The sequence below is a fragment of the Manacus candei genome, unplaced genomic scaffold (genome assembly GCF_025592945.1).
Source record: "Manacus candei isolate 608988 ecotype Guabito, Panama unplaced genomic scaffold, ASM2559294v1 h1tg000064l, whole genome shotgun sequence".
Classification (NCBI taxonomy): domain Eukaryota; kingdom Metazoa; phylum Chordata; class Aves; order Passeriformes; family Pipridae; genus Manacus; species Manacus candei.
This window is the reverse complement of record NW_026138112.1, coordinates 421,582-442,593: the sequence shown is the minus strand read 5'-3', so window position 1 is coordinate 442,593 and position 21,012 is coordinate 421,582. Positions and strand designations below refer to the sequence as shown.

The 21,012-nt window shown below is 46.7% G+C and overlaps 1 long non-coding RNA gene across 1 annotated transcript; it reads right to left on the bottom strand.

Moving 5' to 3' along the window:
- Nucleotides 1-988: 988 nt before the first annotated feature.
- LOC127478956 (uncharacterized) lies at nucleotides 989-12,796 on the bottom strand. Its single transcript, XR_007907422.1, has 5 exons — nucleotides 12,733-12,796; nucleotides 10,162-10,281; nucleotides 7,946-8,020; nucleotides 1,732-1,855; nucleotides 989-1,094 (listed from the first exon to the last, which is right to left on the bottom strand). It is a non-coding gene; the product is annotated as an uncharacterized LOC127478956 (long non-coding RNA).
- Between the last annotated feature and the right edge of the window lie 8,216 nt (nucleotides 12,797-21,012).

Below are 21,012 nucleotides of genomic sequence, written 5' to 3'. Positions count from 1 at the left end.
CAGCTCAGGTGTGTGATCACTGACCACATCAGAGCCTGGACTAATACAGCTCTTTACCTTCTGTTACCTTCCAGCTCTCCCTCCTTCAAATACTCACAGGTGGAAACAGCTCCCACAGTGTGAAAAGAGGGGGAAAAACCCTTCTAGACAACAGCTCTGGGACTTCAGGCCTTTAGCAAGCACTGTGCAGGTTCTCTGCAAGGGATAATTTTAATATTTCGTGGCACACCCCCCACCACTCACCTTCAGGTCCTTACAGACACCACTGAACTTGAACTGACCGATTTTCCTCTCTGGATTTACTCTTCTTACCATGAAAAGCAGATCTTATTGTTGTGCCCCCACATTTTGTGCATCGAGTTGTGTTGTAAAGGGATGTGAGAGCAGGACACTGAGCAGGTTCTGCATCTGCTGCATCCTGAACTGCACCAGCAGTCATGGCATGCACAGCAAAGAGTCTCAGGCAGGTGCCATTGCCTTGGACTTCACCATTTAAAGAGGGATTGAGGTTCACACTCATTCCCTTAAAAACACCTCCCCTGAAGACCAAAGGAGCTGCCCAGCCTCAGGTGTGCTGGCCAGAGGGCAGAGGTGATGCCTGTGCCTTCCTCCCACATTTCCATATGTGGAATAATTACTACATTATTCCCAGTTTATGCCTGTTCTTGCTTCTGTCTTTGCCTCCCCCCTCCCTGCTCTGAGCTGGGGTCGTGGAGGCTCATCAGCAACAACGGGATTGAATAAGAAATGTCCTGATTTACATTCTGTTTCCACTCTGACCTCATTAAGGCCCTTTTGTTGTGGAACCTCGGAATCAGGACTCCCCTTCGGCCACAGAGCTGTCAGGTTCACTCACAGCTCAGCTCTGAGAGCTGGAAATCAAAGCAGAGCCTCGGCCAGGGCTCAGCTCTGCCCTCAGAACATCCAGGAACCGGGTTCTGGGGCAAACAAAACACACAAAAGGCAAAAGCTCGCCCTGGTAAAGATCCAACCATTAAAATAATTCACTGGAGATCTTTGATGTTCGTTTTCCCTCAGCTGTGAGCGCTCAGTGATCCATCAACTGCAGAAAAATGTTGTGCTGAAAGCTCTCCCTGAAAATTAGGAGAAGGAATAAAGGAATTAGAGACATAAGACTTCCATGGATGCCCTGTGTTGACATCCCTGTTTCCAAGCCCCATTTAATGAAACAACCCCTTTCTCTCAGATTTTAAGGTTTCACAAGCCCTAATTTAAAGTGGAATTAACAGAGCGAATCCTATTTTGCCAGCCCTCCTTCTCCCAAAAATTTAAAATATTTGCCTTATAAGAAGTTATGCTTACATATAATAAAATATTTCAGCTGCTTTTAATTTAATCAACTGCTTTGTTGATCACCCAAGGAACTGGCCATGCCTTGAAATGTTTGTTTAAAGGGAACCTATCTTTCAGCTCAGAGATATCTGCTCAGCCTTCTGTTCCCCTGCAGCCCAGTGAATGTTGCTTTTTGGGATTTTTCTGACACTCATTTCAGGAAGAAGCTGAAATGCTTGTCTTTGCTTGACACACGAAGAAAGGAATTACACAGGGATATTTATTTTTTTCCCCTGTGGAGCCTGAAGCCTCTTGGCCTCGTCTGAGACACAAAATGCCCACACACCAACTCAGCTGAGGGGTTTGGCTGAGAATCTTTGGGCTTTTACGCAGAAGAAAAAATAAAATTAAAAGCAAGATGGAAAGAGTAACACTGACCTGGCCACAGGGTGTCCCTGCCTCCCACCTGGTCCAAGAGGGGATAATCTGATATTTCCTGAAGTCACAGGTGATCCTGCTCCAGTCCAACCAAGGGTGACCTTCAGTTTTCTGGCACCTGGACCTAAAATGGGCAAAGACCAATTTATGCTGAGTTAAACAAACCCTTCCCCTCATATCAGGAAACAGGCAGTGTTTGCACTTGTTGATTTGGGGCTCGATGGACACAAACTTACTCTGAAATGGGGTTGTTTTTTTCAGTTAGAGGAAAAGTGAGCGCTGCTGACAGAGAATCTTTTTTAAATGATTGACAAAGCTACAAGTCCCAGCACTTTATATTCTGTTCTGGAACTTCAGGATAATACAGTATTTTGACAAAACACAGTTGGTGTTCCAAATCGGTATTTGGAATACGTTTGTGTAAAATCTGAACTAAAATCATAGATGTAAAGTTTGAGTAAAACCAGAAACTCAGGAGCAGTAATTCTACTGAACCTCTAGTTTGCTCTCAATATCAAGCCAGTGTGGTGAATGCAGGCAAAGCATTGATTTGTTGGGGTTTCTTATGTTGTAAATACACGAAATATTTACTAAGATTCGGCTGGATCAGACCTCTGAGCTGCAGGATGAGCACATTCCCATTCTGTTGGAGTTCTTTGGGACTGGAGGGTCACACCCACACCTCCCTGTGGTACCTCCCCATCTGCAACACTCCAACCCCAGAAGCTGCAGCTCAGGGGCTCAGCCAGGAGGTTTTACTTTAATATATTTATAGGGCTCTTTAATACCTCGAGAGAGCACCAAGAGGATAACCCACGGGCTTATTCCCAAGGGATTTCTTGATTAATTTAGGGGAGAAAATAAGGGAACTGGACCAAAGTTCAAAAAGGGCACTGCACAGCCTGGACAAAATGTTCCACTACAATACCAACTGAGCACATGTTAACCCACAGCACTTGGGATCCAATCTGTCCACAACACTCAAGTCAAAATCCAACCCTTCCAGCTCCAAGCCACCCAAAGCATCCAGAAAGGAGCAGAGAAACAGAAGCAGAGAGAAGAGAGGAGGAATAAGGAAAGACAGATCACAGAGCTACCACTGGAACTTGTAGAAGACCAGCTCTCACATGTCCACACACACCCCCAGGGTGGTTCTGACCCCACAACCACTGATCTGGTGTCTGACACCACCCCATCTCCCAGTGTGCAACACTGCAACCACGTGTGAGAACACTGAAAACTTGAAAGGTATCAAAAAACTGAATAAAGGATTCTGGAGGATGGGAGCTGGGGATCATTTCTAGCACCGCCCTCAGCTCACCCTGTGGTTTTAGGCGAGTCCTCTGGATGCCTGTCTGTGACACAGGTCAAATATTTCGGGTGCTGCTCGCAGATGTCAAGTGAAGGATTGCAGTGTTAGCACAACAAGGAACTCCAGAGTACTATTTTTGAAGTAACGACACCATTTATGAGCTCAAATCCAATTTTTAACTGTGGAGCTGATCTGCACCTTTGGAGCCAACCTCCACCAAGTTTCAGACACTGTCACAGAGTCACACTCACTTCTGTCACAAACTGCTCCTTGAGGTCACATTCTCTCCTCACACATGCTGGGCTTTCTCAGCCTCCAGCCTGGGATTAAGCAGCTCATTTTCCACCAAGGACAGTCTGGAACAAGGTGGGAGTCAGTGCTCCAGTCGTGCCTCTTGGGCAATGAGGGTTCACCCCACTGGAGGTGGTGGCCTGGGAGGACTCAGAGGGCATCCAGGAGGCACCAAAGCCAGTGGTGTTCCTTTAAATTCAGTTTTCAACTACAATGTGAGCCATGGAGCTTTGACCTGTACTCAAAATTCACACTGAAACAGCTGGACAATCACTTTGCTAGATGTGTTCCCTGCCATGGAGTGTACCTCCGTTTGTTTGGGGTTGATAACTCAAAAAAAACCCCAGAGATATTTTCTATAATATGGAATGAGGAGATGTTGCACTTTACTTAAAGAGAACTCACTTTTAATGAAGCAAAAATTTCATGTTCTACCTAAACAAAGCAGCACAGCCCAAGCCAAAAGGGTATTTGTGCATCACACCCAGGGCTTGGCCGAGCCCTTTCCCTCTGAGCAGCACAGGGCACTTACCTGGGCAGTGCAGAAATAACTCCCCCTCGGTGCTGGACTGCTCCTGTCTCCTGTAATTACTTCTCCTCAGGGATCTCTGCCAATCTCTTCCCAGTGGACATATGGGCTCAGCAGGCAGGGACAGGCCCAAAGTGCTTTTCTTGCCCTGACGTCAGTGGGGGAAGGATGACTGAATTCAGCTCCCAGGAAAATCAAACATTACCTGACTCCTGCCCCTCTATCAGGACTGCAGTGTGGCCCAGGTATTCCTCCAGCTTCTTGAGGGATCTTCAGGCTTTTGCTCTCAAATAAAAGTGTCTTTACACTTAATTAGAAGATAATGCCAGCCAGCTTCTGCTAATTATTTGTATTTTTGCTTAACACTTATAAATCTCGGTGTTCAGGTATTATTACAAGCTAATATTTGTCTTGTAACACACATTAGTCATTACAATTAGCAAGTAGAAATAGATTAGTCATGCGCAAACAATCTCATAAATGAAGTATTTATGCCCCCTTTGGGGATGGAAAGGAAGGTAATTTGAGCCCTTTATGATTATCAAGGGAAACCTGCCTTGCCTCTTCTATTCACATGGCTGTTTCAGGATTTCTCTCCGGGCAAACTCCCTGGCTGGGGGCTCCTTTAAAGCCCAGCAGCACCACGAGAAGCTGTGGCAGGGCTTTGCTGAGCACCATCAGGTGTCACCTCACCTGAGCTGCTGGTCTGCACTGCTCAGAGCAGTGTCACTCCTTCCCTCCCCAAACCTCTATAATCCATATTTCTGCTTCTGCCCGTGGCTGGAGGGAGAGTTCCCTTTCACAGCTCTGAGTGGGGATGTTTTCTTCGAGCAGTGAACACTTTTATCCACAGATTTAGGGCTCCCTAAATCCTAAATCTCACCCCTCCCTGTGAAAGAGAGGCTGAAGGTCCCAGGATGGGACTGAGGAGTGGGATGTCACCCTGCCTGCTGGGAATGTGGCACCCTTGGCATGGAGCACATCAGGGAGCTCCCTGCTCAAAGCCACTCCAAGCCATGACTGTGGACTTCCAGATGTACCTTCCAATGAAAAGGTTATTGCTTTCTATTCCATTTTTCCAGAGTTTTTTCTTTGCCAAGCCTACATAAAATTTCATCTTGGGTTTTGGTTTTTTTTTTTTCTCAAATTTTACCAGCCACTCAAAAAACCTCACTCTTTGTGTGTATAAAATCTCCTAAAAAGTCACTTCAAAACCAACCAGAATAAGCCATTTTAAAATGAAAACCCTCAGTCATTTCACATCAGTAGATTTAACACCTGCATTAGTGCAAGGTTTCTGCACTGGTGACCTGCACTGTCCCTGTCTGTAACACCCCATTCCCACCCAGGCCTTCCTTTTTGTCTTTGCTCTCCTTCGTTCAATCTGATTTGATTTAATCTAATCTAATATTTCCCTGGAAAAATCAAGCAACTCCCAGCTCTCCCTCAAGGAAACGTTTTCTCCGGCTACAGGAGCTGCCAAGCTTCCCGAAGGAAGGTGGGAAGGAGGGAATATTTGTTGCTATGTTTAGCACCATTACAGAAATAGGTCACATATTGTTTCTGAGAGAAATGGATCACCAGCACACAGGCCCCCACAACTCATCCTGGGCTCCCTCCACCCCCGTACACAGTGCTTGAAGCATTCCAGCATCCCTGCCAAATTCCCTCACAAATACTTTAATTCTTTACGTGCTTGTCTCGTTCCATCTGTTCCACATGCTCTTTATGCCATTTGCATTCACTGGCAGAGTCTGTGAGATGACACCACACGGTATGAATTTGAGGAGGTTTGGGGATGGCAGGAGGGAAATGTGGAGCAGCTCAAGGTTTGGGGTTTGCTCCTCCAGCCCGGGGAAAACCAGTGTGAGGGTCCCAAGGTTCTCCCATCAGAGCAGCCACACTGTGCCTTCAGGCTCAGCAGGAAGAAAAGACTGTCCCTCACAGCATCTTGTGTAGGAGATTGTGTGCCCAAACAAACAACAAAGACAAGGGAAATGGGATGGAAAGGAGGAGTAAAGGAAAGCAGCACTCGATGGGAAAGTGGTGCTCAGGGTGTGCAGTGCAACTGCCCGTGAAGCAAATGCTCTCCGTGTGATCCCTCAGCACAGGAACACTGGTTTTGGGGTTTGGCAGTGTGGTCACCCCAGCCCACAGCCTGCTGTAAGTCTGGAATACACACAGGGGTCACAGCAAACATCTGTTGGACACGGATCTGAGGATAAGAAGAAGGAAAAACCCCCACCTGGTCAGGGACATTGGTCCAAGCCAAGCCCAGACGAGCTGTGTGTGCTGGGTCACAGCCTCCAGCTCCTTGAACAAATTCTGTGAGAGCCTCAGGCCAGGAAATCTGAATTATGCTTCAAAGGCTGGACACTGAACCTTTTCCTCCCCCTCCATAACAGGACCTCAGATAAAAGAAACTGCACTTCAAGGGCACGGATGAATCCAACAGCCATTCAGCTAAAAAACACCAAAAATACATCCATTTCTCAGGCCATGATGCAATACAATTACTCTGCTACTATTAGTAAGATGTGAAAATACCTGCTAGATTTCATCAGAGGTCAGTCAACAGTTCCAACCTTCCCTTTTCCCAAAGTGAGACGACTCAGCCTGCTTACCTGGCAAGATGGATTTCTCAATCTTTCCCTCTCCATTTTTCCACATTCCTTTCCCCATCCCATTTTTCCTGCTTAGCTTGTGTGCTGCAGCCATACCCTGTTATCTCCTACCCCATCTCTCCCTTTCCTCCCTGCCTGTTATTACCACGCTGTCTTTAATGTTTCCCTGCTCCCCTTTGTTGCCAGGCTCCAGTTTTCGTGTTTGATTCATACAGTTCATTGTTTCTGCTGCAAAGGGATCATCATCTAAAATAACCTGCATGTGCTGGGGCAAAAGCAGGGAAGGGAAGCCTGACATTCCCTGCTCACTCTCAGTTTGAAGCCTGCCTTGGAGGGGAAGGGAATTGGGATAGTCTTTGCAGCATGGCATTGGATTTTTGATCCAGAAGGAAAAATAAGAGCTAGATTCTCAGTTATCCAAACACTCTGTCCTTTATACTTGTGCCAAGTCAACCTGGAATAATATGTCCTGGATTCCTGATCACTTCGTATCTTTCAGCAAAAAGTAGAGAAAAATCAAGAGCTGGAGGTGGTGGCGTGGACTCACCATGGTGTGGCTGAACCTGAGAGCTCCCAGAGGGGTTAATCTGGCAGGGGAAGAGCTGAGGGACAGATTTGCAGAGGAGTGAGGCTGCTGCACCCCCTGCCCCAGGGAGGGCCCTGCTCTCCCAGGACAGGGCTGGCTCATGTGCTCATGGAGAGTTTTGTGTCCTCAGCAGATGCTCACAGGAGACAAAGTGTCCCCTCCCAGCCCAGTGGGACCCCTGAAGGGGGTGTGTGTGTGAAATCTCTCCCTTCAGCAAGGTTTAGCCCTCCTGGTGCTCAGGAACAACGTGCTGACCCCCCTGGCCACCTCTGCTCCCCTCTGACACAACTGGATCCCACCCATCCCCAGCCCAGGACATTCTCCTCCAGTTTAGGTACCCAAGGGCCATCCTGTTAGAAAATGTTCCCTTTGGATGCTGGGGTGATGTCCCCTATTACTGCAGGAGCAGGGACGTGGAGACAGCTCCCCAAGGAGGTTCAAACCCGCATCTCCCCTGGAAATGACCCAAGAACTAAATTACAGGGTGCCTGTTCCGGGCTGGGTGTTCCCCACCCTCGCTTTGATGATAGTCCAGCGAGTGCAGAGTGAGAGATGCATTGGGCAAAAGAGAAGGAGAATTATTAAAGCCTAATGATTAAGGCACAGACTTATTTTGCCTTGTTTTACCACCTACTGCTTTCCCTAATGACACGAGAGGCTCTGTGCAAAAGCGTCCCTTTGATCCCCAGAACCACTGAAACTCCAGGGAATCGGCTCAGCTCAGGAATTTCCCTCACCTACGAGGTGCTACAGTTTTGTGCTACAATTGCAAGGTAATTTCCCTTCTAACCTCGTTATTCCACCTTTTAGATTTTCTTCTTTTTTTTTTTTTTGGTGTCTATTGTCTTTGCTAATTACAGCTTTAGCTTTACCTTTGAATGCCTCACCCTCGGCATGTGCTGCTTGCAGAACGGTGGGGAGGCAGAAATCCCATTGTCAGGGGACCCCTGGAGGGAAGAAAACCAGGAGGATGGGATTCAGTAAATGATCAGTAAAACCACCCAGGTAGGTATTTCCTACTGGCTCCATTTCACCAAATTCAAGCAATTCTCCATTGCAAGTGATTTCCTTATTTTACATTTTGCCTTCTTTCCAGACAGGTTTGAAATTTTCAATCACAGAGCCATGTGTTTTACACAGTATATATATATATATATTTTATGGTTTCTTGTGTATTTTTGTGACCTTATATTTGGGAGTCAGCACCACTTGGGAGTGACAGCTATGAGAAATATTTCCTGTTCTACATCGAGGTTGCCAAGCACACACACAGGAAGGCAGGTGAAAAAAAGCTCCTAATACAAATGTGCCCACAAAAGCAGTTGTGTGTCCTTTGCAAAATAATTTAAAAATACTTTAAAAATAAGTATGGAATAAAACCTCTACCCAAATAGCTCACAGGTGGAATTCCATGAGCAAGGACACTGGAAACAGCAAGAGGAATTATCTTCATCAGTTTAGGGTGGAGTTCAGAGTCTTCTGTGTTTTAGGGATAAAAAGATGTTCTAATTGGAAGGGGGGAACTGGTCAAGTGCAGACTAAGCAGAGGAGAAACAAGAGTGGCCAGTTAAGACATGAACTTTCCAGCCCTTGGAAAACACAGTGTGTATTCACATCAAGCACCAGGCACATGGTGCAGTGAATAAAATAGTTCAGAGTTGTAATCCCAGCGGGACCTGGGCCAGAGGGTGAAGGGAAGGGAACACACTGGAGCTGTGATTCAGGATGTCCTGGAATCCTTCCTGACCCGCTGGGTCGGAATTTCTGACTCGACACTCTGCCTTGCCTCTGAGTAGGAAACTGGATCCTGACTGCAGGATTCTTTTTATAGAGCAAACTCTGGTGCCAACTGCCTTCGGAGCACAGGCTTGTCCCTCCCAGTCTTCAGGCAGCACACCAATCCCGGGCCAGGAGAGCCAGGAAACGTGATCCCTGTGCCCCAAACAGCCCAGCTCTGGCCAGAGAGCAAACAGGAGCCCAAAGCTTGGCCTAATTCCCCAGCCCAGCAAACACAGGGGGCACTGAAGGGTCTCAAAGCCACCGGCTCATCCTCGTCCTCTTCCTCCTTCCCCTGTAAACTTGGCCAGCACCAAAGGAATGGCCTGGCCCAAGGAATGCTGGCCAGGGTTGGGGGCTCCATCAGGGATTTCCCATGTAATGACAGGCAGGGGGTGGGAAATAACCCACTGGGACACCCCTGGATGACAAGGATTTCCACCCCATTTCTTCCCCAGCCTGTCCTGGGGGATCAGACAAGGCCCCTCCGAGCTGGTTTGGGGCACTGGGACTGATGACTTTGCCCACAGCCTGAGATGTGTCCTGGCTTTGGTGTTGGTTACACCTTAGGAAGGGAAAGATTTGAAATCACCATGCTCCCTTTTGTATCATTTTATAATTGAAAAGCATAATTTTGTATTATTTTATAATTGAAAAGCATAATTTTATCCCTTCATTTCCACTGAGTGGAAAAGATCAATAATGCACTTAAAAACACATAAATCAGGGAAGCAAAGCAGAGCCTCTCAGAACCTCTTTTGATGTGGAGACAGCACCTCCTCTTCTAGAACAACCCACATATTTAAATCAATATTGATCATTTGGCCCCATTGTATCTTATAGACAATATCAATTAATGATATTAATTAATGTCTCGGTTTCCTTCCCACTGAGGCTCCTCCTCAAGCCTGTGGAGAGGGCAGAGTCAGCCCTGGCAGGTTCCAGCCCTTGGCACCCACTTTGGGTTTGAATGAAGTGCAGGTATGAAGTGACTTGCCCAAGGTTATGAAAAATAAATTATAGAGGAGCAACCCAGCACAGAAACCACAAAACCCAGTGAAGCTCTTAAACCAAAAGGCCTTTTGTCTCATCCAAGAAATTTTAAAAATAACATCTCTATAAAGAGCAAAATTCCAGACAAAGGTGTATCTGACACCATATTTAACACTGTTCTACAAAGGAAATTAATTTTAAGCAGTCAGACAGAAATGTAAGCAGTAGGCCAGTAACAAGATGCAAAGAGAGTCTTCCCATTCTTCCTATAGAACAAAAATTGTAGAGATCTTAGTTTGGAAAAACAGAAGCAACTCACCCAGCACCATTTGTAGCACCAGTTCCCTCCATGGGTTTGTCCTTTTCTTCTCTGTGTAGTTCATAAAGAGTCTGAGTGCTGTGGATTTGCTCCATGAGCTCTCCTGGATCAGCTTCAGTCCTTTCAACAGAAGAAATAACATTTCAAAATTACTAAAGGAACATTTTCTAAAACTACCAATGTGTCTAAGCCCCTCCCATTTGTAGTAGGACTGCTCAGGTGTCATCTTAACAAAAACTATTGTTCAAAATGTCACCCTGTATCTTCAATTATTTGCCAAATCTGGCATAGAAAAACAGAATCACAGAATCCTGGGATATGCTGAGCTGGAAGGGACCCATCAGGACCATCCAGTCCAACTCCTGGCCCTGTGTAAAGGCTGGATGATTGTCTTCTCCTCCCTGTTTTTCACAAATCCAGTGTTTTAGGGAGGAGAAGGAAATAGATTTCAATGTGGCTGAACAAATAGTTCTGCTGGAAATTCCTACCAAAACACACTTTCCCTGCTGTCCATGACTTTTTTGGGTTTCACTCTTTCTTAGGATACATCAACTTATTTGTATGACTTTATAGAAAAAAAAAAACAAACCACAACAAAAATTGAGGAACCATCTAGGTGAGATTTGGGAGGTTATTTCAATTAATATTCACTGCTGGTATTTCCTTAGATTTATCCATTCCAATTAGCAGTGATTTAAAGAGAAAATCCTGCTTGTGTTGCCTCAAGGCACAAAGAAACAGCAACTGGTGCTGCTATAACACATCCTTCCTGCACAGGGGGAGGCACCAAAAGGATTCCTTTCCACTTCATCCCCAGGGTCTCCTCCCTGTGGGATTTTTCCATGTTATCCTACACATGTGACAGAAGGGATGGGTTGGAGGGACAGTGGTAAATTCAGTGGAAGGAATAAAACATCTTTTGTGGGGAAATGAATCCTTCCTGCACACACAGCATGGATTTGGGTCCAAGAGCAGATTTTAGGGAGTGGGTTTGCAGAGTTATCACCTCAGAGGAGGGAAACAAGGCACAGAGCTGTGCTATCCCTCACCCAAATCCAGTTCCTCCACCAGAAGGTGGCTATTCCAAGAAAATGTCCTGGGTGCAGAAGAACCAGTTTGAAATGGTTTTCCCAGGATGAATCCAACCTTTGCCCAGGATTGATTCTGCCCATCCTGGCCATTGATCCCCCATAAATCAGGGGATATTGTTCTCCCTGGCCTGTTCCGTGGTGAGGAGCTCCCATGGATGGCAGGGAAGTTTCCTTGCAGAGCTGAGTGCAGGGAAGGCCCTGGGAATGTGCTCTGCAGCAGCATCTGCATTGCAGATTGGAGAGGGAATTGTGCCCCAAGTGCCAAATCTCAGCTTTGAGAGCAAAACTATTTTTGTTTCATGCCAGTGCAGAACACGATCCTTTGGGTAATGCACAACTGGGTGGTTTAAAAGTAAAAAAAAAAAAAAAAAGCCCAGTAACTGTCCTGCCATGTATCAAAGTAATTTAAAAATACTTTAAAAATTATTTTTTAAAACATTTTTGCTCCCACGTAAGATTGACAGTAACCCAGGGCATATGTTTTTATTTACTTGCTTATTTTCAAAGAGACTTGGAAAACTCAAGCTACTGTGCAGAGACAACTCCCCACTATTGATGGGGTAAAAGCCAGCACCGTTTAGGAACAAATGATAATCAACAAAGATAGCAGAGATTTTATTTTGGTAGGAACCACGAGCAGCCACAGCAGTACAGCAACATTTCCTGGTAGTTTAGAACTAGAAGAGAATGGCATGTAAAAATTATATGCTGAAATTATTGCAAGAATTTACAGAACCACAGAATCAACTAGGCTGGAAAAGATCTCTGAGGTCATCAAGTCCAACCTTTGAAATTCAGATTTCCCCTCACTCAAATTTCGGGATAAATTTCAGATTTAACACATTTGGTCAGGACTATCGTAAGGGCCAGGGAACATTTCATTGCATCTTTATTGCAACAGCAGGTGTTGGGAAAATAAAAAGCCTCCTTTTCCTTTACTCCTCCTCCAGACAAAGCTTGGTCCTTCTCTCCCCCTTAATGACAAACCCAACGTGCAATTCTCTGCCGTTGCAAGGCCCAGTTTAAGTGCAGGTTTAACAAACACTGATAAAGAATAGGTGTATTTACTAATATACCTGATGATGTGAAAAACAGGTACTTCTGCTTACCAGGAGAGTACAGGGCAGGCTTCCTGTTGTGTTTCAGCTGCAAATGGATTTCTTTGGTAGAAATGTTGTAGCCGTTTGGAGTTGGCTTCACACCAAGTCCCCCAGACTACAGCAAAAACTTCCCCCTCCCCTTTGGGCAAAGGAAAAAAACTATACAAACTGAAAGACCAGAAACTAACCGAGCTATAGCAAAATATATATATTTACATGTATCACAGTTATATACAGTTACAACGCTATGTACATATAAAAAGAGAACTCCAAACAACCCCCCCCAAAGGGGAAGGGAAAGGGAAAAGGGACAAAAACCACAAAAGAAACCCGAAGCAGGTGTGCACAATCAATAAAGAACTAGCAAAAGAAAATCTTACTACTCTCCTTGAGACAGCAGAATCACGCCAAGCACCGCTGGCACCCTCCGCCTCCCAAGGCCTACAAGGCCTCACTAGGCCTCACTAGGCCTCACTGGGCCTCACTAGGCCTCACTCCCCCACACGAGCAGGACCGACAGCAAAGAACTTGTGCCTTCAGATCCACCAGAAGAGAACAGAGAAGAAGCTTCTCTCTCCTTCTTATTTATACCCTAGCTTACATAAAAATCATATGGAATATGGGGAACACGGCCACTTCCTTGGTTACAAACTGGTCACCGAGGAAGGCCTAGAATAAAACTATCACAAATGTGCTTTGTAGCAGTGGCTGAGAGTGAAGAGTGTAGTGATGGAGCAGGGAAACAGGCAGGGTTGGCAGTGCCAGTGATTAAACCTGCTTTGGCACATAAACTACTCTTTAAAATGGAATACAGTGAATATAGATAGCTGCACTACCAAACAACCTGAGAAGAGAGGAAGAAAGGACAGCCTGGTTTGTGTGCACAAAACTCTTCTTCCATCAATTTGAATATGGTGATGCCCTTAACCCACATCGATGGTAAATGATATTATTCACACATCTTCAAACCCTGTGTGTGAGCAGCCAGCTCTCAACACTCACTCCCTGCCTGACCCCAACAAATCTCAATGGATTTTTATACAGGATTGCGTCAAACATATATCTATTATGGATTTTATTTTTATACAGGATTGTATAAAAATGGATTGTAACTTATCCTGGGATCCACTGAGTACCAATGTACCCAGCAAAGGAGCAAATGAGCAGAGAGCAGAGAACTTTTGTTCTGTGTCAGTTGAGTGAGGGTGCTTTGCACCATTGGGTTTATTGTTATATATGTACTTTAAGTCAATATTCCCCTCTGTTAATCCAGACCATCTCTGTTGGCTTGGATGAAATACATAATGACTTAATCCGAGATTTGATGTAACAGTAAATGAAATTTGGCCCTGCCATCAAAAGCATTGGAGGGAAGGGACATGATCTTAATTATTGCCTGTAAACAGTCCATCAGTTGCCCTGAAAAAAAGGTTTTTACAATGTGTTTGGGGTCCAATTTCAATCCTGTAATGCCTTCCGTGTGAGGTGGCTCTTCAGCACTGCTGCTGTGACTGTCCCTGTTCCACAGCCCCTCAACTGTCAATTAATGAGAGAAGCAACAAGACCCACCCACCCACCACTGCTCTCCTAGAGAAACAATTCCCTCATATCTGCTCCAGAGAACGAAAACAGGGAAAAAAGGAACTCTTCCTGCCATACCCGGGGTGCATTTCTCCCCCCTGTCTCAATACCTTAGATCACGCTCTGCTTTCAGCAGGTTACAGCACATTTCACTCTGTCAGCAGGAGATAATTTGCAGCCCAGGTGATGGATCTCCCCGGCTGAAATGAAGCATCTCCTCGTGCTGCTTAACAAGGCTCCTGATTCTAATCACGTCCATCACGATGTGGGGCTGAAATTCACTGGGATATTTACATGGAGGAAAAAGAAGACAAGCTGAATGGGGGAAAGAAGCTTTAAAGGTGAAGAAACGAGGTACAGGCAAACCCCTCAGAGGAGGAGCCGGGAGGACTTTGGATTCCCTGCCATTTAAACTCTTCTAGTATTCTCTCTCTCAAAGATTTAGCAAAAAGAAGAAGTGTTTGAAAGACAAAAACTGAAAATTAATTGTGGTGAAATGACTTAAGGAATACTACCCACTTCCCTTCACCCAGGAATGACAGCTGCCTCACATGAGCAGGGATTCCCGGTGAATAAGGAGGTGTGGGAGACTTTCCTTTCAGTTAACATGGATTAGTTTGGAATGGGCTCACTGTAGCCCCTTCTTACAGGGGAATATCAGTAATTTCAGAGCCAAGATAATTCTGGGAGTGTGCCCTGGGAAGCAATGACCAAATGTGCAAACCCTGATGCCCATCACTGATCCCTGTATTTCATAGGAAAAGCGGTCTGTGAGAGAGAACAACCAAACCTCTGCCCATGTCACCTGTATTTATACCACAAATTAATTTAGATGCAGCATCTGGAATGCTACAAAAATACCCTTCCTGTGTCACAGTCCCTAAATTCTCCACCAGCACCAATTTTCTGAAGGTGTGGGGAGTGTTGTCCTCATTTCACAAGCACAGAAATGGAAGAGCAAAGCCACCCAAGGACCCTGTGGCAGTGACCAAAGTTGGATGAACTCGTTCTCTTCAGCTCAGAGAAGAGAGAATGAAGACAGAGAGATGTAAATCCTGCCTGCTGTGGATAAAATGGGTGAAATACTATTATTTGCTGCTTCTCACATTACAAGGATTAAGGAGCCGTGGTGAAGAAATCTGATAAATTAGTTTAAAACCAGACAAAACAGGGATTTTTCTCCATAATTGAATCTGTGGAATTCATTGATGCAGGATGTTGTGAAGCCAAAAAAACCACAGGAATAATCCATCTGAAATCGAAGGCAATTTAACCAACAGGGAAAAAAATCAAATAAAATTATTTACATCCACAGCTTCTTACCCAAAATTCACCTCAAACTTGTCCCTCCCCTTTTCTATGTCTGAATTCTTTGAGTGGGAATGAACAAACCATCACAGAGCTCTCCAGAAACATGGATATATTTCCAGTATGTAGGCCTTGCACATCTGAATACAGAGATTTTCCTTCCCACTGCGCTCCCAGGAACTTCATTTTCTAGAGAGGGAGGAAGACACCAAGTTCCAGGGAAGAAATGGGTCTGTAAACTCGATGTTTTTGATGGAGCCCAGCCGATGGCTCCATCCCACTGAGGAGAAATCCTCCTCCCACAGCCCCTGGGAGAAGAGGGAACTCCTCATGTCCAGCACTCCAGGCAGAAGGAACTTTCCACTGCATTCCCAGCTCCCTCTGAACTTCCAACCCCCTTGTATCCTCTGATTACTGGGACCAGCGGGATTATTGCCACGACCTACTTTCCAGAGTGTTTTCCTGCCACTTGGGGCTGGGGCTGTGACGTGGCAGGAGCTGCTCAAGTGCCACGTGAAGCCCTGCCTGTAATGCAGGTGCCCGAGCACTCTACACAGGCACAGCTACGACTTCCCACAAAACAGACACCAAAAATCACGTTCTCTGCTGCTGGGAGGCCCCAGGACACTCCAGCACACGGTTTTTGTGGCTTTGTGCTCCTCAGCCTCATCAACCCTGAAGTCAGGAAAGCCAGAACAAAGCCAGCCAGGATTTCCCCCCCGGCTTTATTAATTAAGCAGCTGTTCCTGTGGGATCAGCATGTGCAGGTTCTCCTCCAGAGGCAAATGTGTGCTGTGCCCTTGAAGAACAGCAAGGTGTTGGCTGTGCCAGAACAATGACAGCAAGGGATCTTCTGCCCTGCCCCGCTCCAGGATGAACTCTAATCCTTCCCACTGTCCATGGATATCCCTTGTTATATGTAAGCTGTCCCCAAACTGCCCTGGCCTCTGCAGGTCATTGTTTCAGACACCTCAAACACTCCAAGGAGTGGTGCCCTTCCCTGTGCTCCTGCCTTTGGCCACGCAGAGCAACGAAAAAGGAGAGTTTGCTCTTCCTAAGGCTGAACTTTCCCAGGAAGATACAGTGCAGGAAAGGTGGGAGTTTCACCTTTCTGCATTGCTTTACCTCTGCTGGCCCCAGCTCTGGAATTAGAGAATCACAGAATCACTGAGGCTGGAAAAGACCTCTGAGGTCATCGAGTCCACTCTGTGCCCGACACCCACCTTGTCACCAGCCCAGAGCACTGAGTGCCACGTCCAGTCCTTCCTTGGACACCTCCAGAGATGGGGACTCCCCCACCTCCCTGGGCAGCCCCTCCCAGTGTCTGACCCCTCCTTCTGGGAAGAATTTCTTTCTAATGTCCAACCTACCCCTCCCCTGGCACAGCTATGTCCTCTCCTCCCGTTCCTTGTTCACAGAGCCCGACCCCCCCCGGCTCCCCCCTCCTGTCAGGGAGTTGCAGAGCCAGAAGGTCCCCCCTGAGCCTCCTTTTCTCCAGGCTGAGCCCCCCCAGCTCCCTCAGCTGCTCCTGCTGCTTTATTCTTTTCCCCAGCTCCATTCCCTTCCCTGCACACGCTCCAGCCCCTCAGTGTCCTTGTGATGGGCCCAGAACTGGGCACAGCACTGCAGGTGAGGCCTCACCAGTGCCCAGCACAGGGGGACAATCCCTGCCCTGCTCCTGCTGCCACACTATTCCTGACCCAGGCCAGGTGCCAGTGGCCCCTTGGCCACCTGGGGACACTGTCAGTGCCTGGACACCCCCTGGATGCAGCAGCACTGCCCAGCACTGCCTGGGCTGGGCCATCAGCAGCTTCTCAACCCAGCCAGCAGTGACCCTGTCCCAGCCACGGGCTGCAGCTTCTCCGGGAGCTTCCCTTCACCAACCACACCGTGGACAACGGATTGTGCCAAAATTCCCAGAGGAAGATTACAGGAGCCTCTTGTGACTCAGCCAAACCCCACAGAGCCTCCCCAGCAGAACCCCTGAGTCCTGTCCCCGTGCTGCTGTGCGGGTGTGGTGCTCCAGCCACGAGCATTCCCACTGAAATGAGTGGCAGAAGGAAAAGATCAGCCACACGCTGTTTTATCTGAGGGCCTGCTCTAATTGCCTCATGTAATGAGTGTATTCTTCTCTCCACAATCATGTCTTTATTATAAATTTAATAGGTCTGTAAGTTGGGCAGGGGCTGACCCAGCAGACCTGTTGGGCTGACAGGTTTGAAGTGACATCCCTTCTATTCTAAGTTCCTTTTTGGTATCAGAATAGCCGAGATTTTCCTTGTAATTGTCAGGACAGTTTTAATTACTATCTGAAGAGCTTCCACCCAGCAGCATCTCCACATTCCTGCTGCCTGGCAGGGCTGTGACAGCAGGGATACACCAAGAGCACTGTCCTTTAGCCCCCGCTCTTCTCCTGTGCTTTCTCCTGCCATATTCCACAGGCAACACCACTGACATCCAGACCCTGCAATACCCATCCCTCCACTGCCCCCACTGTTCCCTCAGCACCAAAACAATCTCTCTGTTGCTCTTCACGTGAGAATAAATCACCCCAGCATCTGTAAAAATGGCAAATGTCAAGTGGGGATGCCCAAAACCATAATTAAATGTAAATTTTAAAACACATCATAAACTATTAAAATACTTGGCTTTGTCCACAGGCAGGAACTTTTTGTCCCTCTGTGGTTTATGTTGAATAATTGCTTAAGGAAACACAGGGTTCTGTAAAACTTCAGGAATATTCTATACAACTTTTTTGAAGAGAAGGCAAAAAGCAAAGACAAACTGTACAAGAAATCTCAAACATCCTGGGGTTCTGATGAAATCAAGAGTTGTTATCAAGTGAAATTCATCCCTGAGTTTGCACCAAGTTTTGTACCATTTAAGCACAAGAAGACGAGATTTGTACCACCCTCTGAAGGTACAACACAACCCTAACACACCTCCTGTGAAGAACAGGCAGAGAGCTCTCAGGAGCAGAAAATCATCAGGGTTGGGAAGGATCTCCAAGTGGATCAAGTCCAACCTTTGACCAAACACCCCCTTGAACCACATTGTGAAGTGTCACATCCGCTTGTTTCCTGAGCACTTCCAGGGGTGGTGACCCCAGCCCTGCCCTGCAGAGCCTGTTCCAAGGCTTAACCACCCTTCCAGGGAAGAACTTTCCCTGACATCCAACCTGAACCTCCCCTGGTGCAACTCAAAGCTGCTTCCCCAAGGATGGGGATTTGAGGATGGTTGTGTCCTGAAGATCCTGCAGATCCACCTCCCAGGCTTTGCCTGAACCAGAAAACGAAACCACTGGTGAATAATTTGAAGCCTGATATTGGTTTAAACCCAAAAGACTTGAATGTTTGCTGAGTTCAGCCAGGCTGAAGCTCTACCAAACCCAGTTCATCCCCACGGTCATTTTTGGAGCGGGTTAAGATGCTCCATGGATATTCCTGAGGCCCAGGGTGAGGAAAGGTCCCCCCTGCGAGGACAGGGGGGTGCAGAGTGAGTTGTTTCAGCTCCTTTGCATCCCCACAACCACAGAACAGGAGGAAACAACACCCAGAAAGTGAAACCAAGCTGAAGAGCACGAGGCAACACCGTAAACAGCTCAGAGCACGAGGAAACTCCGTGGCAGGGTCTGTTTGTGCTTCCCTGGTGAATCCCTCTCCTGTGGAAAGGCACAACAAACACTCTTTAAAGAGTTCCAGTCGATGGCACCCAGCCAGGATCACTGATTCTGGGGGAGGGACGGTTGGAGACAGATTTGGAGCCAGTCTTGACTGGCACTTATCCTTCTCCCTCTGCTATAAAAAGGGTACATTTGCCTGGGTTGTTTTTAAATGAACTATTCTGGTTAGTTATGGGGGAAAACTCAACGTGCACATTATTAATGAGCCACTGAAAGTCAGACAGTGGGACTGGAGCGTCCACATTTCATCACCCAAAGGGAAACACTGCAGGGGTTGGTTTGCTGACATGAAGAAAACACCAGAATTAGTCACCCACTTTTGACTGGTGTTGATCTTTCTCAAACAGATCAAAGAAAAGAATTCACACAGGTGTTTGCTGGAGGCAGGGCACGGTCTGAGCACAGACCCCAAACTGCAGGACAGGAGGGGCTGCCTCAGAGTGGTGAAGTGCCTGGAGCTCCATGGTTTGGGGTAAGGCAGTGGATTGCCTTTCTTGAAAGTCTTACCCCTCTAATCCTGCTTTTCCAGCCCCCCCCCACACACAGGGCTGCTCCCATGTTTGGGAAGCAGGTAAGTCCAAAATTTCTTGTAGTGTCTTTGTGATTCTTTCTGTTCTCCCCAGCAGGAGCATTCTCAGGACCCAGAAACTGGAAAATCTGTCACGAATTAAATGTGTTTAAGCTTAAATTGTTTTAAGACACTCCCTATAAAACTAATAATTGTAATATTTAAGATTTTGTGGTACTATAAGTTCATTGAGTGCTTCCATAACCACATCTTTGCTGGGCTGTCTCCTTCCTCTCCAGCTCCAGCCCAGCTTTGAATCAGCCATTCCCACTTCTGCCCAGCAGGGATATGGAATGTTCAGAGTCTGTGGGGGTGCAAGTGCATCTGGACATCAGGAAACACTGTCAGGGGGCCAAACCAGCGCTCAGAGCTGAAAACTACCAAGCAGGAGAGGGCAGAGGGACGTGGTGAGCAGGAACTCTGAGCTGGATCACAAATTCTGGAGTGACATAAGGGAGAGCAAGCAGGCCCTGATAGTTTCAGCAAAACAGGCACAAAATGCACCTCCTTGGCACTCACTTTGCTTTTTTGGGCTGGAAATCAATTCTTCTTCCTGCAACACGATTTTCCTTGCTGAATATAAAGGTATAGGGCATTCCCTCTGCACTAGAGAGGGGTTTCCTCTCTCAGCATCATCTCTGTGCGCTGCAGAGCCATTCCCAGTGCTGGAGAACTTGAGATCCAAGATAAGGATGGCATGGGATGAGAGAGCCACAGGCATCCCTCATGGAGAACTCACTAATAAACTACCAGGCTCAGGTGGAGTTGCTTTTCTATGTATTTATGTTATTTATTCTATGTATTTACTTTTAGGTCTGAAAATGTTACTTTATAGGGAGACTTGCCTACAAAGAGTGAGAGATTTGGGAACAACTGAACCAAATTCTCATTCAGAACTCAAACAGCAAAACCAAGAAATAAAAAGCCCAAACAAACACAGTTTTCCTTTATCTTCCCCATTCCCCTGGGAACAGGAAACCCATCCTGAAGTTCCCCTCTCCAAGCTGCTGACACCAGGCCTTTTCTCCTCTGGATTCTCCTGACATTTCCATCATTCAAGAGAAGTTAATTTACCCACCCTGAATTTACTCTCTTTCAGAGACAGGGATTTCAGCAGGGAAGGCTTAGCCCAGGTAGTGCTGCCAGCACAGGGCCCTGCTGACCTCTGGGAGGTTCTTTAACCTCCCAGAGCCTCCCTTTGCCATTTGATGAATGATGATGAAAACCACCCCCCGATAATATGCTTTAAAAAGCAAAGTTATTAAATACTTGGCAATTACAGGATAAAGATTCTTCTGAGCCCTTCAACACGGTCCCATCTCTCAGCAGATGTTCAAAGTGCCCATTGTCCACGTTTGGTGCCCAGGCACTCTTGAAGTGACAAGTTAATTTTCCCGGGAGAACGACACCTTGTGCACATCCCCGTGTGCCCTCCCTTCCCAGACACATGGCCCTTTCTGCACTTATTCCTTCAGCACAGGGAAGCACACACAGTGCTTGTTTCTGGGTCAACCAACCATG